Here is a 17683-nt window from a genome sequence, read left to right on the forward strand (position 1 = left end):
CTTGCAAGAAATGCTAAAAGTTCTTCGTGCTGAAATAAAAAGATGCTACCTAGTGACATAAAAGTAAACCGAAGTACACAATACTCTAGCAAAGGTGAAAAACAGTCTGAATTAGAAAACTCTAACTCTGTATTAGAATGGCTGTTAACCACTTATAGTATAAAGGCTAAAGGAGAAGAGCATTAAACAGAACTATAGGTACTAACATTTCTCAATGGATTCACAGGACAAAAAAAGGTAAATTGTGACATCAAAAATATAAAAGTCAAGGAGTAAAAGAGTGGAAACTTTATAGGCAAATGAAGATTAGGAGCTCTCAGCATAAGAAGGACTGTTTTATCTGGGAGATGTTTTATGTAAGCCACATGGTAATCACAAAGCAGAAGTCCCGAAAGTAGAATCCCAAAGCATAAAAAAAGGGGAGACTGAGCAAATCACCATGGAAAACTACCACTTTACAAAGGTAGATAGAAACGAGGGAAAAAGAATGAAGATACAAAATAACCAGAAGGCAAACAATGACAGGAGTCAGTCCTTACATATCCATAAACACTCCAAATATAAATGGATTGAATTCACCAATCAAAAATCACAGAGTAGTGGGATGAATGAAAAAAAACCGAGATCCAACTAAGTGCTGCCTACAGGAGACTCATTTCAGCTCAAAGGCTGAAAGTGAAGAGACAGAAAAGGATATTTCATGCAAGTGGAAACAAAAGGAAAGTGAGGGTACTCATATCAGAAAAAATAGATTTCAAGCCAAAAACAATAACAAAAGGCAAAGAATATAGTTTTGTTTTTAAAATATGTTTAATTTAATTCGATTCAATTTAATTTATTACTGATACATTGAAGTTTGAATCCAACATCACACTATTTGTGGCATCTCCTCCGCATTTCTTTTCCCTTTCTCTCTCTGGTTTTGTGTGTGCGTGTGTGTGTGTGTGTATGTGTGTTTTGGGGAAGTTGACAAAGATTACCTCTGTTACTTATTATCCATGTAATTATGTTAACAGTTAAAAATACACTCCAAAAACGTTTTCCTCTTCACCTCTGTCCCTCACACCCATGATACTCAAATTGTCATGTGTCATGTATGTGAAACTTCTGCACCATATATCATTGCTTAGTATGTTATAGCAGCTCTTGAGGGATGAAATCTGTGGTTATTATTCCACATATACACTTACTTGCAGCCTGGTTTACTTCTGATGCACCCTTATTTCTAGGGTGCAGACCATTCAACTCCTAACTAAAGCCACGAATTCATGAGGTCCCTCGCCATTGATGGGTCCTGGGGTCCCCCTCCTCACTCTGCAAGGCTGTCAGAAGTACCGCCCAGCTTGTCAGATGACTCTCCACAAATTGTGCCCACAAATTTGTTTCTCTTCCTAAATATTGGCCCATAACTCTTCACTAACTTTGCTGTCTAGTGCTTTCAAGCAAGTGATATTTTAACACTTTTATTTATCCTCAGCAAGAAAGTTGGTCCAAATTTCCTAGTCCATCTAACTGATTTTAATTTTTCAATGCTAGTATGTGTCTTTATTTTTTCTTTGTCTCTGCTAGTTCCTTTTTCCTTCGTCCTTTTCTCTTATTTCATAGTGTTCCACGTTTTCTTTAATGTCCTTGCACGATACACCTCTAACCTGTTTCTTCCCTCCTGGTAACAGCTAAACAAATATATTATTCATGTGTATTTTGCACATTCTGTTTCTCTCTTTTTGTAATATTTTTGCATGGTTTTAAAATATTTATTTATTTATTTATGGCTGCGTTGGGTCTTTGTTGCTGTGCACAGGATTTCTCCAGTTGCAGCACGCGGGGGCCACTCTTCCCTGCGGTGCGTGGGCCTCTCGCTGCGGTGGCTTCTCTTGTGGAGCATGGGCTCCAGGCGCGCGGGCTTCAGTAATTGTGGCTCACGGGCTCTAGAGCGCAGGCTCAGTAGTTGTGGCGCACGGGCCCAGCTGCTTGGCGGCATGTGGGATCCTCCCAGACCAGGGCTCGAACCCGTGTCCCCTGCATTGGCAGGCGGATTCTTAACCACTGCGCCACCAGGGAAGCCCTTTTACATGGTGTTTATATATTTTTGCTGGTTTGCTTTTAACTTGCGGCCAGTTGCAGCAGACCTGCCTTCCACCTTATACTGTATAGATAGAAACTCATTGCTGCCTTTCCCTTTTTATATAAGCCTTTTCATAATCTTTTCTCTTTACCCAGAGGGCTGGATATTGATAATTTATAATATCTGTTCAGTCTGCCTGAGGAGAGTGGTGAGGGACTTGGGAGCATGACCAGTCTAGATCTGGAGTTATTTTATTGGATGCTTTCCCTATGAAGGGGGCCAGGGCAGGGGGTGAAGTTCCAACAGCTCAAATAAAATCTTTGCATGTGTAGGGGTATCCCTGGATTTCAGGAAGTTCTTTCCTCTTTGTGGTAATCTTGGAACTCAACGCCTTTCTTACTTCCTGAGTTGGAATGTATTTTTTCTCTGCAAAGATAGCTCTGGTATCTGCTGTGAAGTTTAGTTGCCACTGACCATTAAGAAGACATGCCAGGGACTTCCCTGGTGGTCCAGTGGTTAAGACTCCACGCTTCCACTGCAGGAGGCTTGGGTTCGATCCCTGGTCGGGGAACTAAGAACCCACATGCCACACGGCGAGGCCAAAGGAAAAAAAAAGCCATGTTAAAGGTGGGTGAAGGAAGTATCACATGGTTGGTCGTCATCTCCAGACTGTTCCAGGAGAGGTCAAGTAGCTTAAAAGAAGAAACTCTCTGTCCTTCCCTTCTCCTGCCTGGGCCACAGGCTCTTGCCGTCTGATCTGTGGATAGCAGTGGGAGTCTATGGATTTTTTTCACTTTGTTTACAGTATTCTGCACTGGGAGGAACTCTAGAATAGGCTGTGTATATTTTTTCTCAGCGTCTTCTTTCATTCTGATGAAATTATAAGGCCATAGTGTGAATATCCTCAGTTTGCTGCGCGAGTGTATTGTGTGAGTGAGTATGTATGAATGTATTTATAAGCCATCTTTCCTCCAAATTATTTTACAGTTCCAACAAAGCAACAGGAATATTACATCTTAAAACTCAAACCACAAACCCAACTTTATTTGAAACTACTGAGTTTTATTGAAAATAGCTAAATGTATTAACAAAGAGGCCGAGTAATCCAGCAGGATGGGGGTGGAGCTATGATAAATGAGCATTCGCATAAGGGAAGCGGAATAGAGATGCATTCCAGGGCCTGAAAACAATTGGGGGTGGGTTTCAGGCTGAGGCAGCATGAACAGTGCACAGCCAGTGGAAATCCTTGATAGCAAAGTCTCCTAGGATTTTAGCTCCTAAGGCAGAAAAGTAACAATGAGTTCTCATGGAGTCTAGTGTAAGGAAGATATATAAAGTGTATGCTAGAATAGAGAGGTTGCGTCTTTCAGTACAAAGGGCTGTGTCCTGAGAAGCAACCCTGAAACAAGAATCCCAAGTGCTACAGTGGCCAGAACTGTGTACTGAAGGCCAATTTTCAGTGATTCTAGAATGCCTGGCTTCAATTCCTGGTTCTAGCACTTACTAGCTGTGTGGCTGTGAGAAAGTTAACTTTACCTCTCTGTGCCTGTTACTTATTCTGCGAAATGAAGATAATAATATATAGAACCCAACTCACGAGTGAGAATGAAAGGAGTTAATATGTATAATATAAAGAACGTAGAATAGTGTCTAGTCCGCAGAAAGTGTTAGCTGTTACTGTTGTAATGACCAGGTCTGTCGGCTCCCTGAAGAAGAGGCTGGGCTAGATTTGATGGATAGTCTATGTGGAAGGACTAGCATTGAACTAGGAATGAGTAGACCTGGGTCTGAAGCCCAAATTTGCTACTAAGGTCATACATATATCTAGCTGCTTTTCAATAAATATTTCTTAAGTGAAGGAATGAATGAATAATTGATAGATCTTCACCACTACTCCAGGTTTAACCAGTTCAAGAGAGAGAGTACAGGATGTTTCCGAGGTTCATGGCTACCAAACTAAGACTTTCTGATTCGATCCCCTAAACCAGATGTCCAGAGCACAACGTGAAGATCTAAAAAGCTAAGACTGAGACAGATAACAGAAAATACTAAACAAAATCATGGGTAGTGAACCCTTGTACAGAATTCCTCCAAAAGGTTGTATAAGCTGAAATTATAAAGTGCTCAAAACATTTAGGAAATGTAGAGCGTTTTTGTTCACTCATTTATTCAACAAACATCTACTGAATTCTGAACACGTTCAAAGACTGTGCTAAATATTAGCAATGCAAAGATGGCAAGATATGGCTTATATCCACCGCATATTTATAGTGCAGTCGGGGAGACGTGTCAACAGGTAATTAACACAATGTGGTGAGTGCCCTACGGAAGCATTTTCAAGGTGCTTTGGAACCACAGAGCAGAAAATAACTGCTGAAGGCTACGTAGTTTCCCAGGTGGATAAAGGATGTATCTAAGGCAAAGAGAAAAGAACTGCAAAGGCAGGAAGGCAAAGAAGAAGGTCACTGTGGCCCCAGATGTGAAAATAATTAAGGCTGACTCACAGCACAGCCAAGGCATTGGGGAGCAGTGAGAAGTGAGGCCGGAAACGTATGTGGATCACGCCAGATCACTACGGGTCGACGTGTCATGCCGAGGATTGGGACTTTGCTCTGTTTAGGGTCATTGGAAGGGGCCGTCCCAGGGTGTTGAGAAGAAAATGAGCAAGGTCATGTTGAGGTGCTGGAAAGAGAACTGAGACAGCCGCGTGCAAGGTACAAGTTGGAACAAGAAGACGGTGAGGTACCAGAGCCCAGGATGATAGTAAGAAGACCATCGCCAAGGTCCTAAAAAGAGATGCTGAACTGAAGCCAAAACAGGAGGAGATGGCGGCCAGGACCGAATCTGCCCGGGGTCAAGAGTCTGGGTACGGGGGAATGTTGGTGGGGCAGGGACTGTGTGGAAGAAGTGACAGCTCCAGGCGGGGCAGAGAAGATCTGTGGGCAAGATGGGCCAGAGCTAATTTATGTTCCCTGTATCCCCACATTCACCCGGGAAGAGAAATGTTCAGAACAACGGACTTGAAGTACAATATTCTGACAGCGGAGGAGCAGCAAAAAAAAAAAAAAAAAAAAAAATGACAGTGCCAGTTTCTGGAAAGTGACATCTCCTAAAATAAATAGCTCCTAATTTATTGTCATAAGCTCAGGGTACTCAGCCAACTCTTTTCATTTCATTTTAAACATTTTGTCAGCATTAGACAGGAAGCGAACGTTGATCATTTGTTCACATGCTCCTAGTTGTAGAGCTCTCATTAGTGATTTAGGCAAAATACATTAATTCAGCCATTGCAACCAGTTACCTGACATGTTCTTAAACGTGGTGGCAACAAACTCAGAGGATTGAAATAAAGTCTGGATGAAGGATTCAAGCACTGAATTCTGATTTACTTTAAAGCTCCGAAGATAAGAACAAACATTTGTCTCAGATACTGTATGTGAGGCAGCCAGAGTATATAGAAGGATGCCTACCACTGAGTGTCAATGTAAGAAGCCAACCTGAACCAAGCCTGGGGTATCTGGAAGAGCTGTGCTGAAATATTGCCGTGTATCCACCCAAAACGACCTTTGGAGCATGTGACGGGTGGGTATCCATATGTGTGTGCTCACCTGAGAATGTGAGAGAGTCTGAGGGGTTGGAGGAGACGGTGGGGAGGAGAGAAGGAGGTCAAGGGCAAAGGTGAGAGAAAGAGAAACTGATTTATGTATTGAATTTAATTTATTTATTCTTGCAGTTTAAAAAATTTTTTATTGGAGTCTAGTTGATTTACAATGTTGTGTTAGTTTCTCCTGTACAGCAAAGTGAATCAGTTATACATATACATCTATCCACTCTTATTTTTTTAGATTCTTTTCCCATAGAGGCCATTACAGAGTACTGAGTAGAGTTCCCTGTGCTACACAGCAGGTTCTTATTAGTTATCTCTTTTATATACACTAGTGTGTATATGTCAATCCCAATCTCCCAGTTTATCCCTCCCCCTCTTATCCCCTGGTAACCATAAGTTTGTTCTCTACATCCGTGACGCTACTTCTGTTTTGTAAATAAGTTCATTTATACCCTCTTTTTTTAGAGTCCACATATAAGCAATATCATATGATATTTGTCTCTCTGCGTCTGACTTACTTCACTCAGTATGACAATCTCTAGGTCCATCCATGTTGCTGCAAGTGGCATTATTTTGTTCTTTTTTTATGGCTGAGTAATATTTCAAGTCTGGATTCCAAAATTCAGAGACAATATGAAAACCAGGGGCAAGGGATGAGATAAGAAATATCCAGCCTGAATCAACCGAAGAAGGCCACTGGGTAAACTCTTCCTATGAAGTGTTGGATGAGAAGGATTAGAGCAAATGATACAGCTGATTTGGCTAAGGAGGGACTCCAGAGATTACTGATGTTCTTATGCTACATCAAAGGCAACCATGACAGATGGACTTGGGCAGATTCCTTAAAGAGAAGCTCCTCTAATAATTTTTTTAGCAAAGGGAATGACTTTCTAAGCACCTAAGGGAAAATTTATAAACGAAAAGTTTTGACCCAACAACACATTTTAATTTCCTGAATGTCAAGACAAAAGAAATTGACAAATTGGGTAAAGTAATTACAATATTTTTTCAGATAAAGAATTACTATTCCTAACATCTAGATAGCTTTTTACAAAAACAGTTAGTAAATAGCATACCTCAGCTCCCTCCACGCACCTGACCCCCAGCCATCAGTCCACCTGCACCCAGGAAGGATGCTCCAGCCCAGCTGTACTCTGCAGGGGCGTTTCCTGCAGGGGTAGTAATAGGGACTAGCAAATGTCTGCCTTCCCTTGGGCTGCAAAGTGACTTGTGAATCCCCACCTTGTGGAGGGACTCCCCTGCCAGGTTTGGTCCTTCCTTTCTTCCCTGACCCTGAGATATTCTTGGAGTCCTCTTGACCCTTTGTAGTTACTCCTCTGCTGTAGTTTATAATTCTTGATATTAAGCTTTCCCTGCTCCAGTCCTGCACGGCTCCTGTTTCCTGAACGGACCCTGCGCATCTTTGGCACTTCTCGGTTGCCACCAACACTTTCATAGCTTCTGATGGATCTCCACCCTGACCTCCCCAGATCTCACAGCTCTTCCTGAATGTGAGGGACCGACAGTAAAGGAGGTGTGCCTGGCTGGTGCTGTCTGAGGTCTATCCCCCCTGCACCAGCTCACTTCACTCAGCTCCATCACCGGTCTTAGCTGGGAAGATGCTGGGAATACGGGATAACAAGGATTTCTCAGCGCTGCCCATGTGCAAATGGCTCTTTCTTCTCCCTTTCAGACGAAGCTCCATGTGGCTACAGACCCAAGTTTTCAAACTCAACATTGGTACAAGTCCACGGACTGTCTGAAGTCCAGGAAGGGGAGTTCCCACGGCAAGTGAGTATCCAGATCTCTCGGCGACACCCCTGTGGAGGCTCAGTCATACGTCGGTGGTGGGTTCTGAGGGCTGCACAGTGCTTCTCAAGAACTCTGTAAGTTCCTGACGCGTTGTCTTAATTTACATCAGGTCTCCTCAACACATTGTCTGGGCTGGGTAGCTCAGTGGGTTAGTGCACAAGGTTTGTGAAGCCATGGGCTCTACACCAAGTGTGTTCCCATTGGCTTTGTACCGAAAAGTATCTGCTCTACACCTGCTCTCTCCTCTGAGGTTAACCATATCCAAAGGTTGGCTGCTAGTTGCGACTGTGCACCCAGTATTGGAAAATCAGTACAAAGCTTCTATTCCCCTGCCTGCCATCTGTGTAGACAACGTGTTGTATTCATTCATCGTACACATCCAGGCTACCGTGTGCTGTTCTAAGTGATGGCGATATGGTGGTTGACAAGACAGTCAAGACCCCTGTGGTCAAGGAGCTCACAGTCTATTCCCACTACGTTTTGACGGGGAAGTCTCCCTGGGCTGACTGTTCACTAGCTCAGAGTTCTGCCTGAGCTTAGACCCCTGGCTACTGCCGCCTACGTATGGTATGTGCCTTCCCTTTTGAACCCACAGAAAGCCCACGTTTAGGTTTCCCTGGGCTAGATAGCATGATGCTTTGGAAGACTCAGGTCTGAATTTTGGCCTCACTACTCTAGCTTTGGGATTCTGACCTAGCTCCTTCACCTTCTTCTCCTGCACCTTTTCTCATCTGTAGCATGACAGTAATGCCGCCGTCAAATAAGTTATGTGGATTAAACGAAATGAGATTACACACGTAAAGTCCTTAGTAGAAACCTGGAACACAGAAGAATCTCAAAACATGAGAATGATGGCCATTTTTTTTAGTACCCAGAAGCATTGCAGAAAGAAAGTTTGGATTCTTCCTTCCTGGGCTGTTTTATAATCGCATCTCCCCAGCTGTTTACCATCGGATGAAGCTCACGTAGATCACCATCCTGAGATAACTCTGAGACAGTGATTCCCCAACCAAGCATAGTCATCAATTACTCTGATCCTTTCCCAAGGCACCAGGCTGGCCAGACAAGGATGCGGGAGTGGGATGAGGAGAAGGCCAGAAGCTCCTCTAGGGTCAAGGTTGTTTCCTTCCTACAAGATGGCACTTACAGGTGTGCCGTCTTCCTGGTTTCTCCACTGGCCTGGCAGAGACTGATTCAGAAGTGGGGCTGTTCCGAACCTCTGCACAGGAACAAAGCATGGCTGTGAAGAGGTGGTAGGGTCAAGGAGAAAGGTCATTCCAGGTTCACCTGGCAGGGGCTGGGGTGAGGGTTTGGTAGGCTGCTCCCAGAGGGAGCGAGCTTCCCAAAAGGAAGTAGAAATATAAGCAGAAATGAAGGAACCACTTATTGGAGATGCTAGAGAGGAGACTGAGTGGACGTTGCATTACATCACCTCTAAGGCCTTCCTGCTCTGTGAGTCTGTGACTTGCTGAGCGTTTGCATCCTTCCAGGACCTCCTCCCTCATCACTGGTGGGCCCGTCACTCTCAGTGGTTGCTGCAGTGCTCATTCTCACTCTAGCTCCCTCAGTTTGCCAGATCAAAATGATAACTTAAACATGTACCTGGAGAAGCTGAGAGTGGTGCAGATTAACTGGAGAGAATGCAGCCAGAGGGTAGACCAGCTCTCCAGGAACACGCTTTGTGCCTGGAAAGAACTGGGCACCAAAGGCAATTGCTGGGTACTCAGCCCCTGCTTCAGCCCCATCCTCCACACGCCCCACCATGTTCTGGGTTCCCAGAGGAGGGAAGGCCCTAGCCCATGCCACCAGGACCCTCTTACTCTGCCCTCTTGTTAGAAGTACTGTTGATTGCTCCAGACTGTTCCTTCTCCCTTTTCTCATTCTCAGGGAGACAGTGGGGCACCTATGGTCTGTACTATCTATGGAAACCAGAGGATCTTCCTAGTGGGTATCTTCAGTTGGGGCATAAGATCTGACTTCAGGGGGAGGAGGCCTGGTATGTTTGTGTCTGTGGCTCAATTTCTTCCGTGGATCCAGGAAGAGACAGAAAAGGAGGGGAAAGCCTATATCATCTCAGGAGCCCAGAGAAGTTCCCTGCCTCGTGTTCTGCAGTACCCCTTATGGTTAGGTTTGGGGTCTCAAATGCTGCTTACCACCATATTTACTGGTGATAAATCAGGTCACTAAGCTTTGGACCCACACTTTCTTCTCCTCCTCCTTCTCCCTTCTCCCTGCCCATCCTTACACAAGCATTTATGGAGCATCAACTATAGGTTAGCCCCTATGCTAGACCCTGGAAGATAGTCATGGACTCAGTTCTCCATGAGAACTAAAAAGAAACAATGGCCTTTGACAAGGAGGTAAGAAGGCTTTAGGACAGCGTTGGAAAACCAACCTCGAGAAATCACTTCCTGTTTCTGGGCCTTGGTTTCTCTATCTATGAAGAAGGAGATTTGGTCAGATGAGTCCTAAGCTCTTTCATCACTCTGACATTCTGAATAACTTCTACTTTCTCTCATGGTACACAACACTACCTAGCTAACAACGGGCTTTAATACCATCAGCTCAGTGCTTAACGGGGACCCAAACACAGGGAGCTCCATTTCCCATTACAAATGCTTTAATCTCCTGGGCTATTCAGGAAAGAAAGTCTATGGTAGACTCAGGATCAGGGGTTTCTTGTCCTGTGTGGAGTTGAAAGTAGGGAGATTATGACTTGGGACTTAGAGACCACACGTTTCTTTCCCTCCCTTTAATAGATCCAAACAAGGTTAGGGTAATAAGGTGGCTTGGCCTCAACATCTGCCCTTTCGTACCCGTGGATAACTGAATGAGGGTCACTGTGGAGTGGCCAAAGCCATGACTCATCAAGTGAGAAAGGATAAAAATCCAAGGACAAGAAAGCAAGCAGGTCCTTTCACTGAGAGGAACCAGAACAGTTTATGTGGCCAGACTGAAATACAAAGGATATGAATTTGTTTTCAGAAAACTGTGAGGCAACTATTAAATACAGAATGGATAAGCAACAGGGTCCTAATGCATAGCAGAGGGAACTCTAGTCAACATCCTGTGATAAACCATAATGGAAAAGAATATGAAAAAGAATGCATATATCTGTATAACTAAATCACTTTGCTGTACAGCAGAGATTAATACAACACTGTAAGTCAACTATACTTTAATTAAAAAAAAGATTATGTCCCCATGTTAGATATTGACATTGTGTGGAGTGACTGGCAAGCCAGAATGAGAGAGGTATAGACTGTTATGAATCTGAAGCAATCTTCCTTTGGCAGCAGAGAAGTCCTATTTGTAAAACAATTCCTGCCGTGCCACAGAGTCCTAGGAAAGAGTGAGTACCTAGTCATGGGACACCAAGTAACTATGTGACCTGGAGCTGCCCTTCATCACCCACCAAGTCACATGGTTTGACAGGCCACCAACACTCTAGCTTCTGATGGAAATTTAGAAATGGGCTCAAGCAAGTCTAAGTGAGTTGTATGAACGCATTGCCCCGCACGTCACCTACATCTGTTGCCACAAAGCTTCTCTCTTAGCTTATAAATTGACTTAACAAGAGGCCCTGTGCCAGCTGATGATAGAGGGAAAATCCTCAGTCCTGGTTCTGCTCAAGGTTAGCACTGCATGATGTGGTGCAGGGAAATACCTCTGCGGGCAGAGCTTTGAATGGTGCACTTGACCATCTCATTTCTATGAAGAAATAGGTGGTGTGAGGTAAGGCCTCTTGGGCAGCTATGAATAGGTTGGCTGGTTGGTCAAGGGCTTGGAAGGAGAAAGACTGGAAGATTGAAAATAAGAAGGTCTAGGGGAGAGGCATGTGGATGGACCTGAGAAGAGACCTCTGTGCTTTGCATCAATGCCCATTAGGAAGCATTCACTGCAGGGGAGGTTTGAAGCAATGAGGAAGATCAATACTCACAATGGTGGCCTGTGTAAGCCACAGTAAGAAATTGATCCTACCTCATGGCCTGCTATACATGGACACACATACACACGGAGCTAAAGTTTCATGAAACATGTCCTTCCTTCCTTCCTTCCTACATGCTAATTACAACCCACTAAATTGATATTGTGACTCAATAATAGGATGTGAAATGAGTCATCATTTGAAAAATACTGACGGAAATCAATCCTACCCTTCACTTTACTTTAAGGATACTGAGCTCTACAGAAGGCAAGGTTTTGCTAAAGGTTATTAACAGATCCAGGACTAAAATTCATATTTCTGACTCTCAGATCAATTTATTTTCTGTGTTTTAGTAAACATCTATGAAGGCTAAAATTCAACAAATATCCTTTAAAATGCACAGCTGAGCCTACAGGAAAGGAAATGTTTAGGGAACCAAAATCAAAACAGAAGTAAGAGTCCAGAGTCGTTATGCAGACTAAAAAGCCAACCAGAGGTATAAATCCTGACTCTTGGGTTTTACTGGTCATGTAGGGCAGTGGTCCCCAACCTTTTTGGCACCAGGGACTGGTTTTGTGGAAGACAAGTTTTCCATGGACCGGAGGGGGTATGGTTTTGGGATGATTCAACCGCGTTACATTTATTGTGCACTTTATTTCTATTATTCCATTGTAATATATAATGAAATAATTATACATGGTAAGAGCAGTGAATCCCACGGGCACAAGCATGTTGCCTCACTTCTGTTGCATTATAACCAGCTGATCAGAAGTTGCGCCCAGTGGAAAACCATATGATGAGTAACTAGGCACTTAGTGGGGTGGCAGAAGCTTTGTGAGCAGGGAAGACACATCCATATACAGAATAAATGCCTGTTTCTATGATGAACAATGACTGCTTACTCCACAAGGGAAGAAGTCAAGTGTTATCAACCTCCCACGAGATGGGTTATGTGTTACATCATCCTCAGCCTGCAGACGATGTGGCCACAACAGGGTCTTTCAAGGATGCTGAGACTCCTTATGGAAATGTACTTGTCAATGCCTCATTTAACATGGTGTCCTCAGGACTCATGTAAGGGATGGAGTTAGGGGGTGGGTGAACAGGTCACACTTAATACATCCATTCTGACATTCCTATCCAAGATTTTGTGTTCCTTCTTTTATGTTCTACAGAAGAATCCCATTTAATGTAGGCCATTTATTTTTGTCCAGGGTTTTAGTCTGTCAACTAAACAAACAGAGCCATTTCTAGCTGCTCCGGATAATCCATCTGAACGCAGATTTTCTCTTAAGTGCACCCAAATTGATAAATGTGGCCAAATCACATTTTGCTTTATCCTTTGTTTAACTCCCTTAGAATCTCTTCTCCCACACGATCCTCCGGTGTCTACAAACATGCATGAGCAGAATGTCGCAGTTCTTCTAATGTGTATAGTATCTTCTGCCAGGTCAGATGAACTGATCCCCTATGAAGTCTATTGTGATGGCTCTATTTATGGTTCTGACTGCCCTGAGAGGTGGTAGGGATGGGTTATGGGGAGAATCAGCACCCCCTGGGAAAGTATTTCAGTTAAGTCATTACAAAGTCTTCATGGAAAAGGAGACTAGCCTTCCCAGAAAGGGGTAGAAGGGCTGCTTCTGATAGGAACGGAAGCTCAGTGGGATTTGAGGTTTTATTTTATATTTATTTTTGGCCGCACTGTGCAGCATGTGGGGATCTTAGTCCCCCGACCGGGGATTGAACCCGCACCCCCTGCCTTGGAAGGCGAAGTCCCAACCACTGGACCGCCAGGGAGGTCCCGGTATTTGAGGTTTTAAAGTACACTAATTCATCTTAATCCATCCAAATACTCCATTGCCATTTTCTTGGTCACCTTCTTTTCCAATGAATCACCTTTCATGTAAGCACCTAAAGAAGTCATGAATTCAAGTTATGTTGTCATTCTGCTACCTGCAGGAAGAACTCTGGGCCTGATTTTTGATACAGTAGATGAGAGATTCTTTTAGGGCAGTTGTAGAAACTTCTCTGGGCCTTAGATGATGCCTTTGAGTTGAAAATGTAAAACTCCAATATTATTGTTGCTGTTTTTCTGGTAAACTTGCCATTGCATTTGGTGACAGCAGCCCTTGTACTTATCTCTTCCACCAGAAAGTTCTATTGCAAAAACCACTTGTTCTCCTTTAATAGGATTCCAAGAACGACAGGTAATAATTTGAGAGACTGTTTTGACACTGCATACCCTGGACTCCCAGAATCGCATTTTCCACCAGTGACGAGGTCATTACTGCCTTCAAATCAAATCAGGCCTGACAAGGAATCTTCAATTCCCATCTTTGCAGTTGTATTTCCCGAAACCACTTTCAATACCAAATAACTGTATCAGTCAGGATTCTATCAGGAAAATAGAAAATACTCTATGTGTCTCAAACTGAAAGGGATATAGTACATAGAGATGGATGCTTACAGAACCATTAAAAGGGTTTGAGTGCAAAGACCAGGAAAAACAGTTGCTTGCTTCCAGAAGCTCTGTAAGTCTCAGGAATCATAGGAACTCACTGCTAATGATCTTATTATTCTCTTCAGCATTAGAGTAACAATTTGCCTGAGGACATCCGAAGTTAATGGCAAAACCTCAGAACCGTCTTCTGCTGAAATCTGCATGCCTGTGTACAGTGCTAAGGGAAGACAATGTTTCTGTCTTCTGCCTCCTAAAACTCACCTGAGAATCTAAATTTGAAGCCTGTTGGGACTCTGAGAAACGTGACCAGCTTTCAGCATCTACAATTCTTAGGACAGTTTAGAAAGGCAGAGATGGGGCTACACATCAAGATACAATATCTGGCACACTGATAAGCTAAATGTGGAAAAGAGACGAGCAACCCCTCAAATAGTCCTATGAGAATTAAGCGAGATGACACCTGCAAAGTCCTAAGCACAGTATATTATATATGTGTAACTTAAGTGCTTGACATTTTAAGTTTTTGGTTGCTGAGTCATCCATTCTGAAAGACATCCATCCTGAATAAACATATTGCCAGCTGTACGACACGGCCACCAGCAGAACAGCCAGATAAGGAATCAGGCTGGTGAAGGTCCTCACCCATGAAGGTCTTTTCCAGAAAGCCCCGGGTAACCTACATAACTGCTTGAGTGACCTATTTCTTCCTTCCTGCACCCTAATTCCTGGTTGCGTGCTTTAAATTAGTCAATAAAGAATGAACTTGTGAGACCCTAGACACCCTACCTTCAACCCTAATAAAAGCAGATCCCCGGATCTGTTATCTCTCTTTCTCTCTCTCCCTGCAGCCTGGTTGTGTGGCCCCTCAGGTGTGCTGTGTGCCCTCCAGGACCTGTGAGTAATAAATCTTGTTCTTCAAAGTTCCCTGATGGTTTTTGCTGAAGCACATCCTGCAATCCTAATACGAACCACAAAGGCTGGTCGCGCCACACACTGGGGGAGATATCCGCGGGGGCTGGCTGCAAGTAATATGGTCTGGACGAGTGCCACCAGCGTTCCTAGCTGACAGCCTGGCTATCAATAGGCTGAGACCAACACATCACCAGGAAAAGCCTTACTGGGCAGCTGGCTATCTTTACCCGTCCTGAAATAAGAATGGCTCACAGCTTTCAATCCTATTCTCTGGGAGGGAGCAGGAGACGATGCTGCGCAGTAATTTTCCATTTGTCCCCGTTTTACCACTACAAATGCACTGGCTGTCCTTCCCTGAGTCCCGGGAGGCTGGTTCCTCAGGACTGGTCACCTGGGGGATCCTAAACGTCACGTGGCTTGCCCCGGGCAATGGGAGGCACTGGCAGGCACGAGGTAGGAAGGGAAGGGGTTGGGGTATTTCTTCCCTGTCCCTTCTGGTTGGGGCCACTGGGCTGCCAGTGGCAGGGTCCCTCCTTGACCCAGTTCCTGCCAGGATCTCTCCTCCGTACCTGCCGTTCTTACTGGATTCCAGCAACTAGACTTTCTGTCCTTGTCCCTGTGGCTGAAGGCTGTGGCCAGTCTCTGAAATGCCCTCCTGCATGGGGACACTTTACGATTGACACCCACAGCTCTCTGTCCCTTCATGAAAGTAGCTTCATTTCAACTTTCTGAGTGGAATTCGACTTCCTTCTGGGACCCTCTCGAATCCCTCTGCTCAGGGCCATCTCCCTAAACACCCCAGCCCTGAGGGTTTGGAGCCATCAGCCTCCTTGTTTCCACCTCAGTGGGCTGGATGGAAATTCAGAAAGTCACGACAGGGCTCAGCACAAGGTCAGGCCATGGATTCATGCTGGACTCAAAGACTAGACCCACCCGCCCTTCCTGGCAGATGTGAGGACTCCATCCCCATGAGCCACCGGGCCGTCAGCAGTTCCCTTACTGGGGACACAAGTCCAAGGTCCCACCGCGCACCCCTGTCCAAAATGGAATCAGTGAACCTGGGTCGCGTCTCTGCTGCCTTGCGCTCAGATACCCCGAGCAGCCTGTACCAGGAAAGAAATAGGGCACAGCTGAAATCCAAAAGGGAAAGGAAACGGGCTAAGATCCATGGGGAACAATGACGAGTTCTTCATCCGTCTCCTGCCCCAAATAGCTCCGCTCTCCTCCCCCACTGGTGTTTACATGTGTTCCTTGCCTGGCAGCAGATGCCACCAGGCCTTAAACTGGGTCACAGAGGGCGGTGAGGAACCGACCAGGCCCTCAGGCCACGTCCTCCCCTGCCCTCACTCCCCAGAGGCTCCAGCCTGGAGCGGCAGAGCCCGGACCCCAGGTGGCCCCTGCCCTCCAGGCATCCTGGCGGGGTCCCTGCTGCCCAGAGCCACAGCCGGCGAGGGGGTCCTCTGTCCAGCCTGTGAGGGGGCAGAGGGGTCGGCACTGGCTGCTGCTGCAGCCTCCCCGCCCCCTCCTGCCCCGCCATCCCCTCTCACCGCAGCCAGGCGCCAATCCCCTCAGGGACCCCAGCCTCCCCAGGGCAGCCGGGGAGCCACACGGCCCTGCTGCTTCCCCTGGAAACAGGGTGGCTTCACACAGACCCACAGGGCCCAAACCAGGGCTCCCGACACCCACGGAGGCAGAGGTGGTGTAGAGGGTAGAGCATAACTTACAGTCAGAACCAAACCCAATCAAACCCAACCCGGATTTCAGACCCCAGCGCCCTGGGGCACACGAAGGGAGATGGCTGCCCAGAATAACCCAGCAGGGAAGTGGCCGAGCCCGGGCCCCAAGGACCTCTGCGCACCCCCAGCCACGTGTCTGCCCCTCCCATCCTGACCTCCTGGCCCTCCTCCTTCCCGGGATCCCTGCGCTTCGGGTCCTCATGGTGCCTTTCCCTCCACAGGTTCTGTCAGAGCATGGCTTTGGCCTGATCACCACCGACATCCGGGAGGGACAGACTTTCTACTATGCAGAGGATTACCACCAGCAGTACCTGAGCAAGATCCCCAACGGGTACTGCAGCCTCGTCCTCAGGGGCACCGGAGTGTCCTGCCCATGGAGTATTTATTATGGACCCAGAATTCACATGTTGGAACCCTGTCCCCCAGTGTGTCTGTATTTGTTGATGGGGCCACTAAGGAAGAAATTAAGGTTAAATGAGGTCACAAGGGTGGGGCCCTGATCCTATAGAATTAGTGTCCTTACAAGAAGGCATAGCAGAGTGGTCTCTCTCCATCCATGAGCCTGTACTGAGGCCGTAAGAGGACACAGTGAAAAGGCAGTGTTCTGCAAACAGGGAAGAGAGCCCTCGCCAGGAACTGGGTAGGCTGTCACCTTGATCTTGGACTTTCAGCCTCCAGAACTGTGAGAAAATAAATTTTTGTTGTGTAAGCCAGCAGTCTATGGTATTTTGTTATGGCAGCCTGAGCAGACTAAGCCAGAATTAAAATGGAATCTCTCCCCACGTGGTCAGCCCTTGAGATCACAACAAAAACACTTTCAATAAAGCAGGCAATTCTTTTGTGGTTCACAGTGGCTTTTTGAAGTGCACAAAGGCATTTTTAAAAAGTCTGGTTTTTGACATATAATTTAAATTTAGTAAATTACCTTTTTTAAGGGGTATGGTTCCATGAATTCTGACAAGTGCAAGATGGCTATGTAACCACCACCACAGTCAAGACACAGACTTTTCACCACCGCAGAAAGTTCCGCGGTGCCCCTTGGAACTCACCCCCTTCCCCAAGTCCCAGCCCCTGGTGACAACTGATGTGCTACCTCTGCCTGTCTGTGCATCATACTGAAGGTAGCAGTTATCCAGCTCCTCAACTCAGCAGAAGGCACTGG

General features: G+C 45.6%; 1 protein-coding gene across 1 annotated transcript in view; it reads right to left on the reverse strand.

Moving 5' to 3' along the window:
• PRSS55 (serine protease 55) overlaps positions 1 to 17683 on the reverse strand; it is a 50943-nt gene that overhangs the window by 23388 nt on the left and 9872 nt on the right. The gene's annotated exons all lie outside the window — the stretch shown is intronic.

The sequence above is a fragment of the Stenella coeruleoalba genome, assembly GCF_951394435.1.
Source record: "Stenella coeruleoalba genome assembly, chromosome: 7".
Lineage (NCBI taxonomy): Eukaryota > Metazoa > Chordata > Mammalia > Artiodactyla > Delphinidae > Stenella > Stenella coeruleoalba.